We start from the raw sequence: 23,143 nt of genomic DNA, 5'->3' as shown, positions 1-23,143 counted from the left end.
GCCTTCCCTAAGTGGGTGAGCCTTGTCCAATCAGTCAATCCTGAATAAAATAAAAAGGCCATCCCTAGCCTTAACTGGAGTGAGAAGTAAGTCATTTATACAGACTACCTTGAGCTGGACATTGGGTTTTTCCTGCCTTCAAACTCAAAATGAAGCATTGACTTTTCCCATGAGCCTGCCATATTCAAACTCAAACTACTTCATCAGGGTCTCTTCTAGGTCTTCAGATTGCTGACTATATATCTTGAGACTTGTCGGACTCCACAATTACATAAGCCAATTCCTTATAGTAATAATTCTTTTTTTAAACTTTTATTTTTTTTAGTTGTAGGTATACATAATACCTTTATTTCATTTTTTATGTGGTGCTGACAATGGAACCCAGTGCCTCACACATGCTAGGTGAGTGCTCTTCCTCTGAGCCAAAACCCCAGCCCCATAATAATAATTCTTTACACACACACACACACACACACACACACACACACACACACACACTTTTGACTCTGTTTCCTTGGATAACCCTGTTATAGATGGGCTAATATATTTACAATTTTCAACTCAGATCCACTTTAAGAATAGAGATGGTTGGGTGCAAAAATAATATGAATTTTTATGCCCTTTAGTATGGCTAAATTCTGTCCAAAATTTTAGTTCTAGCATTCTCTACATTTTATGCATGCATTGCTTACCTGTTATTTATACTTCCTACTATTTTTTTTCTCATTTTTTCCCTTTGGTACCATGGATCGAACCAGGGATGTTCTATCACTGAGCTACATCCCCAGCCCAATTTATTTTTTATTTTTTATTTTGAGACAAGAGTCTCACTAAATTGCCCAAGCCAGCCTCCAACTTAGAATACTCCTACCTTGGCCTCTTGAGTTGCCTGGAATTAAAGGAGTGCACCACTGTGTCTCGCTACTAGAAAGTATTTTAAAAAATACATTTTATAAATTTGATTGCTTATTTCTTTCTAGATTTGCATATATAAGGAGTTTACATGTCTGAATTAAATACTTGAAATGTAATATTACACATTTTCTTCATAGTGGTCTTAAAGTGATTTGTTAATTTAAATGACATCTTCAGTGTCTTTGTATATATAATACAAGCCAAATCCTTTAGAAATTTTGACAGAAAATATAATTTGTGAAGTTTAATTTTTCACTTAAAATATTTTCTACATATGTAAGAATGCCATTTTCACACTTGACAAAAAAGGATTTAATCAATTAATTTGAAATTAACATGACATGGTAAAAATCCCACTAAGTTCTCTTGTTGACCTGCATTATCAGATAAACTCAATTAACATTTTTGAGATGTTATATTATTATTATTGGGTCATCCAGTATGTTGAAAGACCAATTTGTTCTTGCATTATGCTTAGATGATTTTCATATTTTTACAACACTACATTAAACAAATGAAAATTTATTTAAATCAATTATTTTTTCATAACAACATGGTTCCACCAAAATTTTACTACAGAATTAAACTTACTTTTATTTATTTTTTCTACTCTGTTTAATGAAAGATTATATTTCTCTAATTAATCATCTTGGGTTCATTGGAATTTATCCTCTTTTGAAAATTTTCTACAGGAGTAGGTTTTATAATCTTCTTTTGCTGCTAACTTCTGTATGAAGTACCCATACTTTCAAATATCTGTGGGAATATACCTGTGCCTGTCCTGCAGATATACAGATCACCTGGTAAGTAGGCTATGGGGAACTGACTGGATTCATCTGGGCAGTAAGGATGTCCTTTAGGGGAGCCCAGTAAAGGAGAAGAAAGGGAACAGAGGGATAGAGTCAGGGAGGAAAAGGGAGGTAAGAAATTGACCAAGTTATATTATTCTGTTGCATGCATGTATGAATATGTAACCACGAATCCCTCCATTATGTATAATTAGTGCACCAATTTCCAGTGAGAATGAGAGAATGTCCTTTGTTTTCTACTTAATATGCATGAGGTTGGAGGAGGAAACAAGTAAGTAGCCAGAGTCTCTGGGACAGTTGTAAGAATATTTTAAGGACATATAATAAAACTCATGTATGTAGCAAAAGAAACTGCTCAATAAGCCCATGGACTCCTCCTGCTGATTATTGTTGTTATTGTCAGTAGGGGCCTCTTGTTCCCTAGTGCTGGGGAGACTGTTGCTCTTATAGTAACTCCATTTAATATCATTAAGGAATTTGTATCCATTGCCTTTTATATCTTCACAGGGTACACTCTAATTCCTATTTGACTGGTTTTGAGCATCTTGTATTTTGCCCTTCATAATGCTTTTGTAAGTTGCTCATCAGGTCATAAAATTTGTGCATTTTACTTTAACCATTAAAAATAATCTGATGATTTGAAGGGGAAGTACTGGGGATTTAACCCAGGGTTTGTTTGGTCTTTTTTGTTTGTTTGTTTGTTTGTTTGTTTTTGTTGTTGTTATTTTTAACCACTAAACTTTATATCCCCCACCCTTTTTTATTTTGAGAAAGGGTCTCACTAAATTGTTGACATGGCCTCAAATTTGCAATCCTCCTGCCTCAGCCTCCCAAGTTGCTGGGATAACAGGCATGTGTCACCATGCCCCAGTGATGCTCTTTACTCTTGCTAACTCTGTTACAAAATCTATATACAAATTCTTTCATGTTGATAGCCTTCAGTTTTGCTGCCACATGTTTCTGAGCCTGAAGAATTGAATATGCCAGGTGCTGTGTGTGTTTGCTACTTAGAGGAAGCAAGGACTATGGAAAGAACAGGGGATCCCTGGAGAACATTACCACATACCTGCATAAAAAGTCTGCTTGAGTGGCAGAACCATGTATATTGGTTTTAGATTATTCAGCACAGGGAGATATTGAGAGAGCAAATGAAAACGTTGTTTCTCCTAGAAAGTCTAAAGAGATATGCTTAAAAATTAGTTCACCCTTAGTGTTCGCTATCTGCTGAGAAGAAACTTGGGGCAGCATCTGATGTTCTTTTTTCCCTAATTTTGGTGTTTTGAGAGTAACTCTAACTCTTATTTTTTCACAAAGTCTCATTATGAAGAAATAATCTTGCCCACTTTCAATTCAGTTTCTCATCTTTCCTGTTGTTTGGTTTTAGTTTTTTTGTTTGTTTTTTTTTTGTGTGTGTGTGTGTGTGTGTCTGCATTTCCTAGGAAATATCAGTCTGGCCTACCATGATCCAGAGCTGTCAACTCTTCTGGAACCCTTCCTCAAAAGAATTTTAGAAAATTGAGAGTAACAAACTTCCAGATTAGGACATGTTCTCAAAGTTCCCAGTTCTTGAGTCAGGTTGGTTTCCTAAATTTAAGCATGTGATAAAATTTTCATTACAGTATTATCAAAATAACAAACCTATGTTCTGTTCTCAGTCAAGGGTTGAGACTAAAGGAGGGCAGAATTCCCCTGGCCTGAATATCCTAGTAAAAGATCCACATTCTCCAATAAATCATCATTATTCAATAATGAGGACAAGATAAAGCCCTGTCCTCCAAAGCCATGAGCCTTATCCTTGCATATCCATGTGGAAACTGGAAATAATTGCCCTGCCCATAGGTCTGATGTATGTCAGCTATCTGTTGTCATTAGGCTGTGTTCTTGGAGCTGAGCAAAGAGGGCTGTGAACACTGAACACACACACACACATATAGAAGGGATTTGCAAATAGCAGTTTCCCATTAAGATGTATCATACAGAATGCACAGAGGAGAATTCTGGCCCTAATTTAGTGCAGGTTTGAATTTGGCACATGTTACCTGTAGAGTATTTAGGTAAATTACTGATGTCAGTTGTATTTCTCTTGGAGACGAGGGAAATAGGTTATTGGCACAATAAAACATCCAGAGGCATTTAAAATGTCAGTCTAATCGCAAGAACCAGTAAGGCTTTTAATTACCTTCTGTGCAATTTTTTTTAATTGCTCCGATGGCTGTAGCGCTTGGTAAGTTCCTGACAGAGCAGCTGCAACAAACTTAATTTAAACATTTTTTTTCCTGAAATTCGGTGAAAAAAGGAATCTGGGGTGCTGGGTACATTTTGGAAGTTGCTTTTGTTCCAGACTGTGTATAAATTCTTGTCATTTGGTCACTAATAGAATCCCACCTTCGTGCTTGTCCGACCACTTGCAAGGGTTTTGTTTGTTGGTGGCATTTTTTGGAACTGGTCTGTTTCTCGTTGCCTGCTCTCTTTGAATATTCTGGATCAGTCATTCCAAAAAAACGCTAAAGTACTTTCCATATTCTCTTTGGTTCTCATTTAATTGAAAACTTGAACATAGGAGGAATACTATTATTTCCATTTACAGGTTGGAAAACCAAGTTATCTAGCTCTCAGAAACTTATCCAAGACTTATCCAGCTCTCAGAAGCTTGTCCACGATAGTGAGCAGGACAGCTTACATATAAAGGTCAGTCTGAATGACTCCACAGCTAAGTTCTTTCTCATCACTACAGTTTAGTGCAGAGGAAATGAAACAACAATCTAAGAGATTGCTTGTGGGAGAGCCAGGTCTTATGTGCAGTCCTAGTACTGAGAGAAGGCAACAGAATTTGAGCCAGGACATTTAGTTTAAGTCAAAAGTGTTTAACATTTTCATCCTTCAAAGTGTTAATGTAGCAGATGTTGTCAGTGTCCCATCTATCTCCCTTAAGTTCCACCATTTCAACATGCGCTGGATGATTTCCAGTGGCCAATGCCTACATCTGGAAGTTCAGAAAGACCGTGGTGCCCTTGTGCAAGGCAAAGCCCCATTTCTAGGGAATAAACACTCCTGAGATGAGCTCTCCTCAAGGAATCCTGGAAGTTGGAATAAAAATGTCCCTGTTCCTTTCTGACGCTTTCAGGATAATTCTGATGTGTGTTTTGTGCTTTTCCTAGAGTTTTCCCATAGTTTTAACATTCAGTTCCCCATCTCTGAGAGGAGGCATAATACTATATTTCTTTTTGACTGCCTTTCTTCCTCTCTGTTATCATCTCCCGGTTTTCCTGGTGATGTTCCCTGAACTTCTAATTGCATTTAAATCTTTCTGAGGCCACCAAACTAGAATCATTTTTGTGAGAATCTATTATGCCAGTTTTCCTAAAAAGATCATCCTCAGGAAGGGGGTTCAAAAATGGGATCACCTGCTGGCCAGATGGACCAAAGGAGATCATTGCTGGTGGGAATTGAAGTGTTGGGAATGCGTGGGATACCAACATATTACAGTTTTTAGGACCCTCATTTGTGGAAAATTGGGATGGAATAGAGGTAGAAAGGATGCCACTGGTTTTTGCCCTCTCTCAAGTGCTGGAAAAAAATAGCTGCAGTCACAATTAAAAGGACATTGGATGCCATTAATGCAGAAAAGGCTGAAAGTGACTTACTACCAACTACTATTAGAAGCATGATGTAAGAGCCAGACTCTATCTATGGTTGCATTTAAAGAGACCCATGTGGCCTATAGTTATAGAGTAGAAACTCCTACATTTTGTTAAATAGTTGACAGCAACAAATAAAAATCACAATCTAGGGCTGGGGTTGTGGCTCAGTGGTAGGGCGCTTGCCTCACATGTGTGAGGCACTGGGTTTGATTCTCAGCACCACATATAAATAAATGAACATAATAAAGGTCCATTAATAATAGAAAACATTTTTCTAAAAATTCACAATCTATTAAGAAAAAGATGTTGAATATATTAGAAGACAATTGTGAAAACTATGTTTTCTCTGAGATACTTGATTGACTTAGTCTTTGACAAGTTCTATGTACCAGTTCATCAGAAAAAGATCAAATCTTCAAAGCTTTGAGGAACATGTACCCTGGCTAAGAGTTTCTGGAACGAAGTTTCAGTTTCTTTACTTTAACGAGACATTGAATTATTCTAAACAGTCAGCATTCTCTTCAAGAATGGAGCACGGGAACAGAGCATACTGTTATGCCACTTGAGATAAACAGTTACTCTGAAAACTGACACAGGCAATCAATTAAATAAATAAGATACTGTAGGCAAATAGCCATCTGTAAATGAAATGCAGGGGTTGATGGCAAAGATGCTAAATAAATGTGAAACTTAATCTTTAATTAAGATCTAAAACAAATCTTCAAAGTATAGGTTCAGAAGTTCCAGGTGCTTTGATGGAACAGGAGGATTGGCCCAGAGGATCTGGGTTGTTCCCTCAGAAAAGAAGCCAGGGTGAGAAATGAGCTGGGGACAGTTTTCTCTGAGCCTAGAGGCAGTTATTTTTTGTAAAGATTTCCTAAGTCTGAAGGTGCTTTGGTTAGGATTGATGATAGGTACCTGTCCATGGAGGAAGTTATGGAATTGTAAATGGAAGTGAGGAAAAAGGTGCACTGAAGAAAGTGTTGTCCTGTGGGAATTACTAACAGCACTCCTTTCCCTTTCCTAAGCATCCTGGTTTTGTTGATAATTCAGACTGTCACCTGGATGGTATACTATTAGCAGTGCCCTTCAGTAACTTACAGATGGATGACCAACTCCTAACCCTAACAGGTGGTGGGAAGCAAGTGGAGGTGGAGCCAGAGGGGCCTGGTTTTGAGAGAGATCTAGGTCCTTGGGTTTCTCTTTTTCTATTCTAATTGTGTCCACTATGTTTCTTCATCTATAAAGTCAGCACGGCAATGCTTTCTTTGTGGTTGTGTTGTGAGTAGACAAAGTGCTTCACTAGGGTTATGTGTTGTTATTATCAACCCTTTGAGTCAAAATTATTAGAATTTAGGGTGAGTCACATATGATTCAAGTTGTGTGCAGGACCCAAAGTCATATTTTAGGATTATGTGACCAATGGCAGGAGATGTGATTGAAGTGTGATTGAACAGGGGTCTAACTGCTGTTCTGTACCTGCCCCCCCCCATGGCTGTGCATGCAGAGGCCATACTTCCTGTGAGGAGCTCGCAGACAGTGATGAAGCACAGGTGATGCTAGGGTAGGTCCCAGCCAGAAAGAAATGGAACTTGTTTGGAAGCCCATCTTAGCTTGAGGAATTCCAGGGCCTTGCTAACCTCTCCTTAAAACTGCACTGCAGTCTAGAATGCTTCTACCCAGTCTTCCTTCCTGCCTCTCTCTCCTTCACTCAGGGTCAGACTTGAATCACAGCCTGACAGCTCTGTCAACCTCTCTCAGCTCCCTCCCTCTCATCTCAAAGGCATTTGCTTTAATAAATTTCTTGCACGTCTAATCACATTTTAGCATCTGCTTCTCAATGGATCTAAACTTACACAAGGATAAAATATAATACAGCTGCAAGGATATCACTCCTTCTCAAATACGTGTATTGCGGTGTTGATAATGTCATAGCTTAAAAATGATGCCACTTGTATTTATTTCTATTATTTATGTGCACTATTGCCTTTATTTTCTTTCATAATTGTGAAATTTATAAAGATATTACATGTAATAACTTATCAGTAAATGAATATTTAAGTACATTTGCAAACATAAATATTTATTACATTCATTCTTTAGTATTCCTTTTTTAGATCTTTTTTATAGTACATTATAATTGTACACAACAGTGGGGCTTTGTTGTTTATTTATATTTTTTAATTGAATACTGTTTGGTTAGAATAGGTACTTTTCATCCTTAATACTCAGGGAAGCTATTTTCATTTTAAATGGAGGGAAAATGTTGTCCCAAAGACCTTATATTGTTTCTGCTCTGGGCTTTGTGACAAGGAGGCGGATCAGCACTCCTCTGGCCAACATCATGTGAATGAGTCCTGCCTCCTGGAAATGGTTTTCCTCTTCCTTTCGTTTAATTGGACTCTTCCTCATCCCTTAGCATCCAAATGAGGTGTCCTCTAAGAAACCTTCTCTGACAATTCCAGAAACACTTTTTTTTTCACCTCTACCATCTGCCTTAGTACATTAAAGTGATCACAACTTGGCTCTGTTAAACTGATTTATGTTGGCTTTATGAAAAAAAAAAAAACTTGATGGAAAGCTTATAGGACAGAGATATTTTCAGAAATGGTGCTTAATATTTTTTTAAAAAATTTGGTTTTAAAGCTCTTTTGTAAGCATTTGCTACTAGACCAATTACAAACTTTGGCCCCTTACTAACTAAGGTAAATCCAGCAGTACTGCCCTGGAGGCTCTTTAAAAAAATTTTTTTTTGAGTGAGTTTCTGGTATGATAAACAACTATACTCCACTCCTTTAGAAATATTCAATAGCCTTTCAAATCTACCCCACTCTCCAAGGAGTCTAATTTGCTGCTTATGAAGTTTATGCATAAGAGTTTTGGGTTTGTTTGCTTGCTTGTTTAAGGTAGCTGTGGAAGAAACTGATGGAGCTTTGCGAATCAGAAGTTGGGGGGGAATCAAATCTAGAAGAAGCGTAAGAATTTTGTTCTAAAGGAAAGATGATGACGTGAGTTTCACGATTGTCTCTGGGACCATCTGTCCAAACCAGGTCTGACTTTCTGTCTTCTGCATAAGGCATTAAAGGGTAAGGACCCTAATTTCGTAAGTGCTTAAGCAACTACTAAAGAGGCCTGAGAATACATAGATAAAGGGGGAGGCACTCCATAGACAGCCTGCACTGCTGTATCTGTTGGTGGGTCTGTATTCCCTAGGACTGGCTGCCAACAAAGCTGTATAACAGACTCAGCTGGCTTTTAGCGCTACAGTCCTGCCTGTTTATTTGTGGACACAACATCGTTGTTTGTATGTGGTGCTGAGGATGGAACCCGGGCCGCACGAATGCCAGGCGAGCGCGCTACCGCTTGAGCCACATCCCCAGCCCCCTGTTTGTCTTTAGGACTTAGTAGTTGCCTGTCTACTGAAGCCTCTCCATTCAGAGCCCCGTCCTAGCTGCAGAGTGCTGTTTTCCTCTGCCTCCTTCTCATGTTTCTTTTTCCTAAGTTTTGCTAATAGCATGTGTCAATCAGTCAGTAACTTGTTAGGTACTCTGTTTATATCTATATCTATATCTATATCTATATCTATATCTATATCTATATCTATATCTATATCTACATCTACATCTATATCTATATCTACATCTATATCTACATCTTTATCTATATTTAACCAGGAAATTCCAGAACAAGAGGTCTATTGGAATTAGGTGATCCTTTCAAGGTCACACGAGCAGTTAGCATTGGGTATATGGAAGCTGTTTTTCCTGACACCTGGCATGTTGCTTTTTCCATTAGAAGATACTATTTTGTATCTGCCATATGTTTTGAGTTACTCTGATTTTGCCCTGTATTTCCACTAAGAATATGTAAATTTTCTATATATTTTCTCTGTCCTTGAGTATTCCACAGCGTCATTGTTATTTTATTTGCAAAGTCCAACGGGATTGAATAAAACCACAGTAGGACAGGGTGCTTTTCCCAAGGCCAATGTGTCCCTCCCTCCTTTTTAGCTAGAGTGTGCTTGGCATGCAGTTATATTCAGGCTCTTCTGTCCCTGACAGCCCTGGATCTTTGAATCTTGACTCAAAGGCCACAAGTTTAAAGTGGTCTGAGGTGAGATGCATAATGATTCAAGGTGCCTTTCCATTCAGGCACAGCCTGAGTATGCCAAGAGCATTTGGGTTTGGTGGCAAGGAAATCCAGGAGTCAATTTTCAGGAAATGTAGCATAATTTGTGATTAAGGTTATTGGTAATATCTGACCTTTAGTAAATGCCAAAGGCATAACGATGGCTGGCGAGCTTCCTACAGACTCTGCACTGCAGTCAGTTCAGCCAGGCCAGAAGAATCTATTTAATAGAACTCTAATGGGGAATGACCAGGATCTGACTACAGAAGATTAAAAGTGACAATGCTAATTGACTGCAGAGGTATCTACATGAAGAGGGGCCAGAAAAATCATTTAAGTCTAAATGAAATTGGACTGATTTGAAATTTGAGAAAAGTATTACTTTCCTGCTGTGTTTGGCAGGGTAAATTAACTGTTTCATGTTTCTTAGAGAAGAGTCTATGAAACAATGAGCTACAGTGGTAGGGAAAAGATCTTTCTTCAGCTCCACTAGAAAAAAGAATTGTGGCCAGCAGTTCAGCAGGCGCTGCAATCTCAGTGCTTAATAATGGTGAACATTACTGGCTTCTAAGTTTGAAAGTGTTCTAGAACAGGGAAGTTTGGCCCATTCCTCTTCCCCAGGGAGGACAAATACCCAAAGGAGTTCAGTTGCTGATGGGGATGAATATTTCATTCTTAATTTAGATTTGTTTTAATTTAGGAAGAGTACAAATTAATTGCTGTGGTTTGAGTATACTTTGTTCCCTTCATAAATCAGGTTGGAATTTTATTGGTATTGTGGTTACATTGGAAGGTCGGACCTTAAGTTGGTAAGGGGGTTGTTAAGAGGGATTAATGCCATTCTCTTTGGCTTATTACTTCAAGAGTGGATCACTATTAAGTAAGCACAGTCCTCTTGTTTGCCCCTATCCTTCGTAGTTACCCGTTTGTCTTTTTTACTTTTCTGTCATGTCATGATGCAGCAAGAGGCCCTTGCCAAATGTGGCTATATGATCTTAAGACTTCCAGTTTCTAGAACTACGAACTCAATAAACATTTTTTTTTCTATAATTAATCTAGTCTCTGGTATTCTATGATAAAAACAAACTAAGAATGAAATTTTAAGGTCAATATTATCTCTCTTTCAAGATTATTATCATCTCTGAAATTTACTCAGATTCTTATGGAACTAACAGATATGTAGAGCTTTCTCATCCCTCAGCTGTGCCATGCTTCAACCATGTTGGAGATTTGCACTCTGTTCTCTTCCTTCTTCCACATAATTCCTACTCATCCTTCAGGACTCAGCTTAAACAGATTTACATTACAGGAATGAATTCTTCTAGAATTTCCAGGTCAGGTGAATATACACTGGAATCACTGTGGTCAAGGCCACAAAACTAGTGATAAAAGGTCTGGACGAAAACTCTGGATTGACCATTTGCTGGCTTCATCATTTTGGACAATCCTCTCACAGACTCAAGTTCTTAAGCCATTAAATAGAAATGATACTGATTTCAATTACTTTGTATGGTTGTTGTAAGAAATAAATATAATGGATTGTATTATTGTTATGAACTCTCATATTCCTGAATGCCTTGTCTTATTGCTCTGTTCACATTATCATTTTAGTACTAATTGGGGCATATTAATATTTCTATATATTAGCACATGTACTAGTATGATTATGTGATAAATGTCTGTCTTTCCCACTACAATATATGTCCTATAATGTTAGGGAATTTAGCCATTGGATCCCAAGACAGTGCTAGCTCCATATTATAAACGGATTACATATTTGATTGAATAAATGAATAAATGGTGGGTTCTGTTGATGGAAACTTAGAACTTCTGATACTGTAGGCAATGACAGCCATGTAGGTCCTGAATTTTGCTCTCAGTGCTTTTTATCTCGTGCACCTCTGCTAAAGTAATGTAGCATTGCAGTCTCCAAGTTCCTTCTAGGAGTGACTCCATACATGGCTTCCTGTCATACAATTCAAGAGTAGTAATTCTCATCCTTATATGTCCTGAGGGAAATGGGTTTATGTAATTTGTTACTGCTAATAACAGAGAGACCAAAGTTTGCAAGACATATGCTATTTTAATTTATTAAGATAAAGTTTATAAACAATGAAATACATGCTCTTTTGTGCATAATGTAATGGATATTTTACAAATGCACATCCATCAGACTTATGCACCTAGCACCAGAATATTTCTATCACCTTAAGAGGTCACCTCTTACTTCCATCCAGTTAATCCACAACTCCCATAGGCCATGTCTGTTCTGATTTCTGTCGTAGATCAATTTGCCTATTCTTTAACTTTGTAAAAGTACAATGATCTTTTGTATATGATTTATATTCTTCAATATCAATTTTAGATTTATACATGTTGTGTATTTCAGTACTTTTTATTTTATTTCTTTATTCCTTTTATCTCACTTGATTATTTTTTTGGTTTCTTTTTAGTTATATAAGACACCAGAATCCCTTTTGATATACAAGCATGGAATATACCTTATTCTAGTTATATTCCCATTCTTATTAATGTACACTGTGTTGTTTTTACATATGTACATGGGACAACTATGTTAGATTCATTTCACTGTTTTTACTTTGCTTATCCCCTCCTCCCTTTCCTCCATTCACCATTGTTTAATCTATGGAATTTCTATTCTTCTCCTCACTCCCACTCCTTATTGTGGTTTAGCTTCCACCTACCAGAGAAAACATTTGACCTTTGTTTTTGGGGGACTGGCTTACTTCACTTAGCATGATAGTCTCCAGATCTATCCATTTGCTGGCAAGAGTCATAAAGTCATTCTTCTTTATGGCTGAGTAGTACTCTAGCATGTATATACCACATTTTCTTTATTCATTCACCTATTGAAGGGTCTTTTTTGCTGAATAGTATTTCATTATATGAATATAGCAGACTTTGTTCTATTATAGTTGAACATCTGGGTTGTTTTAAATTTGGAGATACTGAGATTTATGGTTCCATAAACATCCTTATACAGGTCTTTTTGTAAGCATGCTATAATTTATTTTGAGTAAACACCTCAGAGTAGAATCACTGGTAGTAGAATAATGGTATGTTTTACTTAATTAACAAAACTTTCAAACATTTTTTTCAAAGTAGTAATTTTAAACTCTCATTAGTAATATGCCAAAATTTTCATTGCTCTCCATCCTTGACAATACTTAGTGCTGTCAAAAATTAATATTAGGTATTCTAGGAGGTATAAAATGGTAACTCATGTGTATTTTTTAAATTTGTATTTTCCAGATGTCTAATAATAAACACTATTTTATATCCTTATTGAACATGCCTATATTTTATTTTGAGAAGTGTTATTGATCTTTTGCCCAGTTTTCATTGGTTTAATTATTTATATCCAGATACAAAGATATTTATCAGATATGCATCTAAAATGAATATCTGTTTTTAAATTATGCCTTTCATTTTCTTAATAATGTCTTTTGTAATAAAACTTTTAAATTTGGATAAAGTTAATTAATTTTTGTTATTTTATGATTACTGCATTTTGTGTCCTATATAATCTTTCTCTCCCCCATTATCCTTCAAGATATTTTTCTCTGGTTTCTTAAAAATTCATGAAAGTTTCAAGTTTTATTACTCTAACTTTGCTCTTTTTAAAGGTTTCTTTAACATTCTTTACATGTTCATATACAGTTACTAATTAGATGGTCAATTTACAAAAAAATACTGTTAGGGCCTTTCATTAAATCCAGAAAATGAATTGAGTAAAACTCAATATTTTAACAACATTGAGTTTTCCAATGTATAAGCTGGTGTATCTCTCTTTTATTAGCTCTTTAATTTCTCTCAGCAATAATTGAAGGTTTTAGGTGACAGATCTTACACATTTTCTTAAATTTATTTTAAATATGTGTTCATATTGATGCTACCTAAATGGAATAGGATTTTTATGTTTCTCTAATTGAAATTAGAAATAGAATGAAATAGAATTATTTTATATACAAATATAAAAATACAATATTTTTATATATTAATCTTATGCACTGCTATAATACTAAGTTCACTTATTAATTTTAGGAATTGATTTGTATATACCCAAGGGTCTCTGTGTACACAGTCTAAGTATTGATAAATTAAGACAGTTTCTTTCTATCTTGTTTCTACTTGTTTTATTTTCTTGCCTTACTACAATGGCTCAGATCTCCAATAAAATGTTAGATATTAAGTGGAGAGAGTTCACATATTTGTCTGGTTCACAGTTTTTGCTGGAAAGTAATAAAAATTTCAAAATTAAATATTATACAAGCTGAGGTTTTTCATCATTGCCTTTTATTGGACTGAGAAAATTAAATTACACTCCTGCTTTGCCAAGAACTTTATAATTATTGTGTATTGAATGCCATTAATTGTTTTTGCTGTGTCTACTGAGATGATAATTTTTCTTTGGCATTTTGCTAATACTATGGGACACATTGATTAATTTTTGAAAGTTTAACCCAAACTACCATTCCTGAATTGAGGACGACCCACTTACTTTTCCATAATATCTGTCATATTGCTATGTCTTTATATTGCTATATTTAAATTGTTTACTAATTTGTTAAGAATTTTTAATCACTATTAAAGTCATTGGTCTATTTTTCTCTTATATTAATGTCTTATTTTAGCACCAATGTGAAGCTGACTTCACAAAATATACAGTTTCTTCTCTACTTTTTGATGTATACTGTGTAAGATTGGATTGACTTTACAAAATATGCTTAAAAGTAGTTTCTCTGCTTCTACTTTTTGTTACATTTTGTGTGAGATTGGTTTTACATAATTTATAACTATATGATGGTATCCACCAATGAAACTATCAAAGGCTGGATTTTCTTTGTGAAGATTTTTTTTTAAATTTAATTATTTTAGCAAATATATGTCTATTTAAATTTTTTGTTTTATCATTTGTCAATTTTAATAGGTTGTGTTTTTTAAAGTTATTTGAATCTCACCTAAGTTTATTGAATTTGTTTGGAGAAATTTTTTGTAATATTTCCTTAATGCTCTTTCAATAGCTGTAGATTCTGTAGTGATAGCCTTTCTTTTACTCCTCATGTTGGTAATTTTGATAATTGGTAACATTAGTTAAAACTGAAATTTTATTCTTGATCATTCTGTGAGGTTTAGTATTTTGCTAAACTTTTAAATATGCAATTTTGTGCATTTAAAAACTATTTTTGATTTTAAAAATTTTATTGTTTTCTACTTTCATCTTTCTTTTTTTTTAAAGAGAGAGTGAGAGAGGAGAGAAAGAGAGAGAGAATTTTTAATGTTTATTTTTTAGTTCTCGGCGGACACAACATCTTTGTTGGTATGTGGTGCTGAGGATCGAACCCGGGCCGCACGCATGCCAGGCGAGCGCGCTACCACTTGAGCCACATCCCCAGCCCCTTACTTTCATCTTTCTTCTTTATCTTTATGTTGGTTTTAGTTTTCTTTGCTTTCATGAATTCATTAAGGTTAAAAATTAAATCATTGATTTTAGAGCATTTTTTCCTCTTTTAATATAAGCATGTAAAACAGTGCATTTTCCTTTAAACATTGCTTTAACTCATCCTGAAGATATTGCCATTTAGTTTTCTTAATATAAAAGTTTGAAATTCTTTATTTCTCTGAGATTCTTCTTTGGTCCATATAGTACTTAGAAGAATATTGTTTAGTTTTCTAATATTTGAGGATTTTTCTGTATTTATATTGTTAATGACAGCTACTTAGTTCAGTTATGGTCAGAGAATAAACTCTTTGCAATTTCAGCCCTTTAGAAGGCATTTAGTCTTATTTTATGGCTCAGTATATTATCTCATTTAATGCCTGGTTCATGTACATTTAAAAGTAAACTATGTCTTGCATTTGTTAGATTTATCTTTCTATAAATAACAGGTAAAGTCAGTTGATGGCATTATTCAAATCTTCTATATTCTTACTTGTTTAATTAAAGAAATGTATTACCTTCTCCAGCTATAATTATAAATTCATCTATTCTTTCCATTAGTTCTGGCAGTTTCTAATGTATTTTGAAACTTTTTCACTAGGTACATACACATTATAATTTTTATATATTCTTAATTTATCAGCCCTTTTAATATTATAAAATGCCCCTCCATGTTTTTTGCTACTATCTCTAGGTTAATGTCTAGCTTGTCTTATATCAATATATTCTCAATGGCTTTGTTTATTATATTTGTTATTTGCATGGTTTGTATATATAGTTACATCTTTTTCTCTTCCCCTCTGACTTTATAATTAAAATATATAGCTTACAGAGACAGAATAGTTGAGTTCTATGTTTTCATCCAGTCTGAGATATGTGCTCTATAATTGGGGTGTTCAGTTCATATACATTTTCTAATTTTTATATAGTTGTATTTGTGTCCAATCTTGGTATTTGAGTTCTATTTGTCCCATCTGATTTTTATTTCTTTGTTAACCCTTTTCTGACATACTATGCTGTAAATGAATATTTAGCACTCTGTTTTAATTTTCTTCTTCTTTGAAAGCTATTTCTATTCTCATTATAATAAGCATTCTAATTTATCATAATCTGCTTAGGGTTAATATTTTACATTAAATAAGGTTAATAGAGGAAATTAAAAGGTAATCTTTTATGTGTGAGCCACACTTTGACCTTTTCCTGTGGTTTGGATTTTTTGTAGAATTGAATTTCTATCTGGTGTTAGAGTGAGATATTTTAACTTAGTCTTAGGCTGGATCCCTTACTCTAGAACGTGTACCTTACTTTGAACATGATCCTTACTTTACATATGGTCTGTACTCTTAAGGCTGGTCTTTATGTGGTCTCTCCACTCCAAATGGCTCCAAATTCTATCATCTCCCTGACTTGTGTAACTTGTGGTATTTTCTCTCAGCATTTAATCCTCAACCAGAGATTGTCTGCTTGGTCTTATATTGTTTTGTGCATGTGTCAGCCCTGTGCTGAGAACTGCACTGAATGCTCACATAGACTTTTGTGCTCCTCCTCCTCACTTCACCCCCAAGACAGAGTTTTGTGGTCACGCTAGTGATTCCTAGAGCACATTCTAAGTTACATACAGGAACATTGGAAAAAGGCTGATCAGACTTCTAATGTTACTACTGTCCACCGACCACAGTTCTAATATTTCCTTTGCAGTAGCTTTGAGTATTATGAATATTTTCAGTGACTAAACATGCTACTGCATTAAATACAAATTGGAAGGGAAAATTTTATTCAATATCTAATTTTTAAACATTACAGAGGTTGTCCCCTATTGAATCAATAATCGAGGTCCCCTCAAAGTCTGAGTCTTCTATGCAATTGGTTTTTATAGTTTTCCTTATGCTGAGCTTTCCTCTGTTTCCGCTCTATGCAACATCATTCCTGTCTAATCCTGGGTCCATTGTCTAACAGTTGATTTTGGTGCCATTTTTTTAAGTCATGGAAGAGGGTGTGTTCATGGTGATATTAGATAATTTTATTCAACCAATATTATCATAAGGTAGGTATCTCCCAGCCACTCATCTAAATGTGGGGAGAGAGAACAGTGAACACAAAATTAAGGTCCTAATTCTTTTGGAACTCATGGTCTAGCAGATTTATACAAACCATGATACCATGAATTTGTACCACCTTAGAAGGCTAAATAGGAGCACTTAAGAGAGGAATTTCTTCGCTGGTGAATCTGCAGCAAGTTTACAGTGTACTTCGTACCTCCCTGTGGGATGTCTGTGTCATCAGGGATCAATATTAGAGTAAATATTTTGTCGTCTATGAGAAGGGTGAAAGTCCTCCTTATGTGGTTTTATCCTAATTGACCACTTTGATAACATTCAAGGTAGCTTTGGCCTGACATAGGCCTAGATTACTCTGGAGTCACAATGATCCTGTTTTGAAGTAACCTGAAGCAAATTATCCAAGGTACAAAGTGAACACTTACCTACAGTAGGTCAACTGCAGCAGCTACCTTGTTCCCTTCATGTTCTGTTTGAATTCAGTAATTTGAAACTCAGAAAAACTGAAAACTTTCTCATGTCATAACTGTACTCTTCAAGTCAGAAATTCATCTCTATGAAATAAAATTGCTAGTTATTTGAGGAATGTGTATATATTAATGACAAAGTGACATTTGTTATTTCAAAGCAGAGAGAAGACAATATTGAATTTTTCTATTTTCAGAAATAAAATACTTTACATGAATGAAATGTGAAAATAACTTACATTTTTTAGAATAAGGACTCAAAATATTTGAAGGAAAATTTTCACAAATACATTTTAATAAACGTTACTATGAATGCAGAGTCATATGTAGTTCACTGTGTGCACTTACTCTTATGTTATTTTCTATTAGAATGTACAAGACTTAATGTCCAGGAGACTGTTCAATGGTTTGTGTTTCTATTGCTTTTCTTACACCTCCTGAAAATATGTCAGTTTTCATAAGTTGCTCTTCATGTTCCATTTGCTAATATCTGTGGATTAGTTTTGATTTTATATGGTTAAATAATTTAGATTTTTATAATATGAAGACTAGCATAGCAAAGTCATATAGACTCTTTGTTATGATATTTTTTTATGATGGAACATATTAAAAACAACCTTTTTCTTGGTAAAGCATGTCTGTTTTGATTATTTGCTCTTACACTGACTCCTAGACAGACAGATATATATATATATATATATATATATATATATATCTATATATATATAGATATATATATATAGATAGATAGATAGATAGATATACTTATTTATATATGCATATAAATATATTATTCTATATAAAGAGGTTATAATTATATGGCTATTACTGCTTACCTCTAAGTAAAAGATAAAACTACATTTGCATTTCTGAAGGAAAACATCACTTTTTATAAATAATACACTCATGATAGGTTTGGCATTCTTACTATAACATTTTTTTTATTTTTTTTTATTGATTATTTAAAGCATTACATAGCTCATGATATATCATCTTTCATACATTTGACTCAAATTGTGTTTTGAACTCCCATTTTCACCCCAAATACAGATTGCAGAATCACATCTGTTACATATTCACATTTTTACATAATGCCATATTAGTGACTGTTGTATTCTGCTACCTTTCCTATCCCCTACTATCCTCCCTCCCTTCCCCTCCCCTCCCATCTTCCCTCTCTACCTCCCCTGCTGTTGTTCAATTCTCTCCCTTTTTTTCCCTCCCCCTTGCCCCTCATGACCTCTTATAATTTTATGTATCATTGAAGGTCTCCTACCATTTCCATATGCTTTCCCTTCTCTCTCCGTTTCTCTTCCCCCATTCGTCTTTGTTTGCTATTAGTCTTTTCCTCATGCTCTTCCTTCCTGTTCTGTTCTTGGTTGCTCTCTTTATATCAAAGCAGACATTTGGCATTTGTTTTTTAGGGCTTGGCTAGCTTCACTTAGCATAATCTGCTCTAATGCCATCCATTTCCCTGCAAATTCTATGATTTTGTCATTTCTTAGTGCTGCCTAATACTCCATTGTGTATAGATGCCACATTTTTTTTTTTATCCATTCATCTATTTAGGGGCATCTAGGTTGGTTCCACAGTCTAGCTATTGTGAATTGTGCCGCTATAATCATTGATGCAACCGTATCCCTATAGTGCGCTCTTTTAAGGTCCTCAGGGAATAGTCCGAGAAGTGCGATAGCTGGGTCAAATGGTGGATCCATTCCCAGCTTTCCCAGGAATCTCCATACTGCTTTCCAAATTGGCCTCACCATTTTGCAGCCCCACCAGCAGTGTACAAGTGTACCCTTTTCCCCACATCCCCGCCAACACTTATTGTTGTTTGACTTCACAATGGCTGCCAATCTTACTGGAGTGAGATGGTATCTTAGGGTGGTTTTGATTTGCATTTCTCTGATTGCTAGAGATGGTGAGCATTTTTTCATGTACTTGTTGATTGATTGTATGTCCTCCTCTGAGAAGTGTCTGTTCAGGTCCTTGGCCCATTTGTTGATTGGGTTATTTGTTATCTTATTGTTTAATTTTTTAACTTCTTTGTACATTCTGGATATTAGGGCTCTATCTGAGGTGTGGGGGGTAAAAATTTGTTCCCAGGATGTAGGCTCTCTATTTACCTCTTTTATTGTTTCTCTTGCTGAGAAAAAACTTTTTAGTTTAAGTAAGTCCCATTTGTTTATTCTTGTTATTAACTCTTGGGCTATGGGTGTTCTATTAAGGAATTTGGAGCCCGACCCCACAATATGTAGATCGTAGTCAACTTTTTCTTCTATCAGACGCAGTGTCTCTGATTTGATATCTAGCTCCCTGATCCATTTTTTTTTCTTTTTTCTTTTTTTTTTATTGATTATTTATCGCATTACATAGTTCATGATATATCATCTTTCATACATTAGACTCAAATTGTGCTTTGAACTCCCATTTTCACCCCAAATACAGATTGCAGAATCACATCTGTTACATATTCGCATTTTTACATAATGCCATATTAGTGACTGTTGTATTCTGCTACCTTTCCTATCCCCTACTATCCCCCCTCCCCTCCCCTCCCCTCCCATCTTCCCTCTCTACCTCCCCTGCTGTTGTTCAATTCTCTCCCTTTTTTTTTTCCGTCCCCCTTGCCCCTCATAACCTCTTATAATTTTATGTATCCTTGAAGGTCTCCTACCATTTCCATATGCTTTCCCTTCTCTCTCCGTTTCTCTCCCCCCATTCGTCTTTGTTTACTGTAGTCTTTTCCTCATGCTCTTTCTTCCTGTTCTGTTCTTAGTTTTTCTCTTTATATCAAAGCAGACATTTGGCATTTGTTTTTTAGGGCTTGGCTAGCTTCGCTTAGCATAATCTGCTCTAATGCCATCCATTTCCCTGCAAATTCTATGATTTTGTCATTTCTTAGTGCTGCATAATACTCCATTGTGTATAGATGCCACATTTTTTTTATCCATTCATCAATTGAAGGGCATCTAGGTTGGTTCCACAGTCTAGCTATTGTGAATTGTGCCGCTATAATCATTGATGCAGCCGTATCCCTATAGTTCGCTCTTTTAAGGTCCTCAGGGAATAGTCCGAGAAGTGCGATAGCTGGGTCAAATGGTGGATCCATTCCCAGCTTTCCCAGGAATCTCCATACTGCTTTCCAAATTGGCCTCACCATTTTGCAGTCCCACCAGCAGTGTACAAGTGTACCCTTTTCCCCACATCCCCGCCAACACTTGTTGCTGTTTGACTTCATAATGGCTGCCAATCTTACTGGAGTGAGATGGTATCTTAGGGTGGTTTTGATTTGCATTTCTCTGATTGCTAGAGATGGTGAGCATTTTTTCATGTACTTGTTGATTGATTGTATGTCCTCCTCTGAGAAGTGTCTGTTGAGGTCCTTGGCCCATTTGTTAATTGGGTTATTTGTTATCTTATTGTTTAATTTTTTGAGTTCTTTGTACATTCTGGATATTAGGGCTCTATCGGAGGTGTGGGGGGTAAAGATTTGTTCCCAGGATGTAGGCTCTCTATTTACCTCTTTTATTGTTTCTCTTGCTGAGAAAAAACTTTTTAGTTTAATTAAGTCCCATTTGTTTATTCTTGTTGTTAACTCTTGGGCTATGGGTGTCCTATTGAGGAATTTGGAGCCTGACCCCACAATTTGTAGATCGTAGCCAACTTTTTCTTCTATCAGACGCAGTGTCTCTGATTTGATACCTAGCTCCCTGATCCATTTTGAGTTAATTTTTGTGGATGGCGAGAGAAAGGGATTCAATTTCATTTTGTTGCATATGGATTTCCAATTTTCCCAGCACCATTTGTTGAAAATGCTATCCTTCCTCCATTGCATGCTTTTAGCCCCTTTATCAAATATAAGATAGTTGTAACTTTGTGGATTAGTCTCTGTGTCTTCTATTCTGTACCATTGGTCTACCCACCTGTTTTGGTACCAGTACCATGCTGTTTTTGTTACTATTGCTTTGTAGTACAGTTTGACCTCTGGTATCGCTATGCCTCCAGATTCACACTTCCTGCTTAGAATTGCTTTTGCTATTCTGGGTCTTTTGTTTTTCCATATGAATTTCATGATTGCTTTGTCTATTTCTACAAGAAATACCATTGGGATTTTGATTGGCATCGCATTAAACCTGTAGAGAAGTTTGGGTAATATCGCCATTTTGACGATGTTAGTTCTGCCTATCCATGAACAGGGTACATTTTTCCATCTTCTGAGATCTTCTTCTATCTCTCTCTTTATGGTTCTGTAGTTTTCATTGTATAAATCTTTCACCTCTTTTGTTAGGTTGATTCCCAAGTATCTTATTTTCTTTGAGGATATTGTGAATGGAGTGGTTTTCCTTATTTCCATTTCAGAGGTTTTGTTGCTGATATACAGGAATGCCTTTGATTTATGCGTGTTGATTTTATACCCTGCCACTTTGCTGAATTCATTTATTAACTCTAGCAGCTTCTTTGTAGACTCTTTTGGGTCTGTTAAGTATATTATCATGTCATCCGCAAATAGCGATAATTTAATTTCTTCTTTTCCTATTTTTATGCCTTTAATTTCTTTTGTCTGTCTAATTGCTCTGGCTAGTACTTCGAGAACTAAATTGAATAGAAGTGGTGATAGAGGGCATCCCTGTCTTGTTCCAGATTTTAGAGGGAATGCCTTCAGTTTTTCTCCGTTTAGGATGATGCTAGCCTGAGGTTTAGCATATATAGCTTTTACAATGTTGAGGTAAGTTCCTGTTATCCCTAGTTTTTCTAGTGTTTTGAACATAAAGGGATGCTGTACTTTGTCAAATGCTTTTTCTGCATCCATCGAGATGATCATATGGTTCTTGTCTTTAAGTCTATTGATATGGTGAATAGCATTTATTGATTTCCGTATATTAAACCATCCTTGCATCCCAGGAATGAATCCTACTTGATCATGGTGCACAAGTTTTCTGATATGTTTTTGTATTCGATTCGCCAGAATTTTATTGAGGATTTTTGCATCCAAGTTCATTAGAGATATTGGTCTGTAGTTTTCTTTCTTTGAAGTATCTTTGTCTGGTTTTGGGATCAAAGTGATGTTGGCCTCATAGAATGAATTTGGAAGAGCTCCTTCTTTTTCTATTTCTTGAAATAGCTTGAAAAGTATTGGTATTAATTCTTCTTTGAAGGTTTTGTAGAACTCCGCTGTATACCCATCCGTTCCAGGGCTTTTCTTGGTTGGTAGTCTTTTGATGGCTTCTTCTATTTCTTCCTTTGTTATTGGTCTGTTTAAACTGTGTGTGTCTTCCTGTCTCAATCTGGGCAAATCATATGCCTTAAGAAATTTATCGATATCTTCACCATCTTCTATTTTATTGGAATATAGGGTTTCAAAATACTTTCTAATTATCTTCTGTATTTCTGTAGTGTCTGTTGTGATATTGCCTTTTTCATCCCGTATGTTAGTAATCTGAGTTCTCTCTCTTCTTCTTTTCGTTAGCATGGCTTAGGGCTTGTCTATCTTATTTATTTTTTCAAAGAACCAACTTTTAGTTTTATCAGTTTTTTCAATGGTTTCTTTTGTTTCAATTTCGTTGCTTTCTGCTCTAATTTTAATTATTTCTTGTCTTCTACTACATTTGCTGTTGTTTTGCTCTTCCTTTTCTAGGTTTTTGAGGTGTTGTGTGAGTTCATT

This window comes from Spermophilus citellus (genome assembly GCF_964194105.1).
Source record: "Spermophilus citellus genome assembly, chromosome: 11".
Lineage (NCBI taxonomy): Eukaryota > Metazoa > Chordata > Mammalia > Rodentia > Sciuridae > Spermophilus > Spermophilus citellus.
This window is presented reverse-complemented; position numbering follows the sequence as displayed.